Consider the following 2892-nt stretch of genomic DNA (forward strand, 5'->3'; position numbering starts at 1 on the left):
GCTATGAAATAGGTGATGCTTGGAGGAGGCCATGAAGAAAAAAGAAAAATCTATTAAGGAGTATACTTTGGATCAACCTGTGTGGAGCGTAAAGGAAGCAGAATTTTGCAGAGAAAGTTATTGGGCTTCAATATCTTCAAAAAAGAAAAGGCCTTAGCCAATTCCATGGATTGACTATTCAGAGACAAGGCGGGGCAGGTCTTTATAGCCCCTCCCCTTGACCAGTCATTGGATATAGAGAAAGGAATGTGAATTTTGGGTGAGGTGGTTCTCCTCCGCTGATGGCAATCCCCACAGAGGAACTCAAATGCAAGCGATCATCCAACAACACTCCCAGCAGCTGGGGGAGTGAGTGTCTCAGTCCGGAAAGGGTATTCTGGATGGCTCACCACTGTAGCCCACTGTAGGTTGTGTGCCCTGGGCAGTGAGCAGGTTGATCTAGCCAAACATGAGAGTGCAAAAGTTAGGAAAGAATGAGGTTGGAAAGTTGGGAGGGGTGGACGTTGAAGGCCCGACATTGTGTTTTGTAAGTAAAGAGAAAGGGTCTTTTGTGTGAGGCAAGGTCATGGCTAGAAGCTGTAGCATCACAATGCATGGGGCCATCTAAGGGTGGGGAGAACCTAGAGAAAGGACTAATTTTTACCAGCTCCACGGTCAAGATGGAAAGTGGAAAGGGGACAAGTGAACAGGTAGCAGCGGCAATGGGAGGGAGGGGATGGAGATGGCAGAAGCACTGAGGACACACAGACGTTGCATGCTAACCATTTTCTACAAAAGACCTATGAGACTGAAAAAGAGACGATGCCTTACCATGGTCCACCATTCCATAGAATACTACCCTGCCTTTCAATGTGATATGGCTTGGATGTTTGTCCCCTCCAAATCTCATGTTGAAATGTGAACCTGCGGAGTGCAGTGGCTCACACCCATAATCCCAGCACTTTGGGAGGCCAAGGCAGGTGGATCACTTGAGCCCAGGAGTTTGAGGCCAGCTTAGGCAACATGGTGAAACCCTGTCTCTAAAAAATACAAAAAATTAGCTGGGCATGGTGGTGCACATCTGTAGTACCAGCTACTTGGGAGGCCAAGGCGCAAGGATCACTTAAACCCCAGGCGGCCAAGGCTGCAGTGGGCTGAGATCATGCCACTGCACTCCAGCCTGGCTGATTGAGTGAGACACTGTGATATGATTTGGCTCTGTGACCCCACCCAAATCTCATCTTGTAGCTCCCATAATTCCCACATGTTGTGGGAGGGACCCAGTGGGAGACAACTGAATGATGGGGGTGGATCTTTCCTGCGCTGTTCCGTGATAGTGAATGGATCTCACAAGATCTGTTGGTTTTAAAAACAGGAGTTGCCCTGCACAAACTCTCTTTTTATCTGCTGCCATCCACATAAGATGTGACTTGCTCCTTCTTGCCTTCCACCATGATTGTGAGGCCTCCCCAGCCATGTGGAACTGTAAGTCCAATAAACCTCTTTCTTTGGTAAATTGCCCAGCCTCGGGTGTGTCTTTATCAGCAGCGTGAAAATGGACTAATACATCCTGTCTCCAAAAACAAAAAAGAGAAGGGAAGAAAAAAAATGTGGTTCTCCCAGTGTTGGAGGCAGGGCCTGGTGGGAGATATTTGGGTCATGTGGGTAGATCTCTCATGAATGGCTTAGTGCCAGCTTCTTGGTAATCAGTGAGTTAATAGCTCAGTTACTTCACAGGAGATCTGGTTGTCTTAAAGAGTCTAGGACCTCCCCCTTCTCTTGTTTCCACTCTCACCATGTGACGTGCCTGCTCTTCCTTCACTTTCTGCCGTGATTGTAAGCTTCCTAAGGCCCTCAGCAGAAGCAGCTGCCAGTGCTGTGCTTCATGTATAGCCTGCAGAGTAGTGAGCCAATTAAACGTCTTTTCTTTATAAGTTACCTAGCCTCAGCTATTTCTTTATAGCATGAAAAACAGACTAACACAGAGTGGAAGTTCCATATAAGCAGGCATTTTTGTTGTTTTCCTAGCATTTAGAACAATACCTGGCAAGTGGCAGGTGTTTGTACCAATCAGCTTTGGCTGGCATCATGCTGAGTTACAAAACTCCCAAACTCTCGGTGGCTTACAGCAGCAAACATTTATTTCTTGCTCATAGCTCTATAGTGAACGGTAGCAACTCTTGTCCAGGCTATGGGGTAGGTCCAGGTCTGCTCCATGTGTCTTTCTAAGCAAGGGACTCAGCTGAAGAACATGGGGGACATATAATTTTTTGGTGGACAGCAGGAGCCCAAGAAGGCTAGCAGAACTTGCCATGCTTCTGCAAGCTTCTGCTAGGATCTGGCACACTGTCCTTTCCACCACTTCCATTCCCTTGGCCTAAGCAACTCATATGAACAAGCTCCAAATAAATGGGGAAGCGAAATACACTCCTCCCCTGGGGAGCTGGGGAAGGAGAGTGAATATTTGCTGAGCCACGATAAAATCCACAATCTGCTCAATAAATATTTGATGAATGACTGTATGAATAAAATCTACATGTACTGATATGGGAAGATCCCTAACACATCTCATTAAGTGAAAAAAGCAAGTTGCAAAGCAGTATATACACTATGATCCAATTTATAAACACACATACCAAAAATAGAACCATACACTGATATATGCACATATTTTTTCATAAATGCATAGAGAAGGGGCTGGAAGTGGATGTGCAGTATAACTTCTGGAAAGAGAAGTAAGATTGGGTAGGAGTCAAAGAAAACGTTTGCTCTTTCATCATTTGAAAATTATTTTTACAAAAAAGTATTTGTGCTTAACTTATATGGTTTTCTTTTTAACTACTGAAAAAGAAAGAAAAAAAGGAAAGAAGGAAGGAAGGAAGGAAGGAAGGAAGGAAGGAAGGAAGGAAGGAA

At 45.2% G+C, this 2892-nt stretch overlaps 1 long non-coding RNA gene across 1 annotated transcript in view; it reads right to left on the minus strand.

Moving 5' to 3' along the window:
- The window catches only part of LOC116536699, a 16664-nt gene that overhangs the window by 921 nt on the left and 12851 nt on the right, over nt 1-2892 (minus strand). The gene's annotated exons all lie outside the window — the stretch shown is intronic.

Source organism: Sapajus apella, unplaced genomic scaffold (assembly GCF_009761245.1).
Source record: "Sapajus apella isolate SASKATOON/1434 unplaced genomic scaffold, GSC_monkey_1.0 scaffold103, whole genome shotgun sequence".
In the NCBI taxonomy this organism is placed as follows: domain Eukaryota; kingdom Metazoa; phylum Chordata; class Mammalia; order Primates; family Cebidae; genus Sapajus; species Sapajus apella.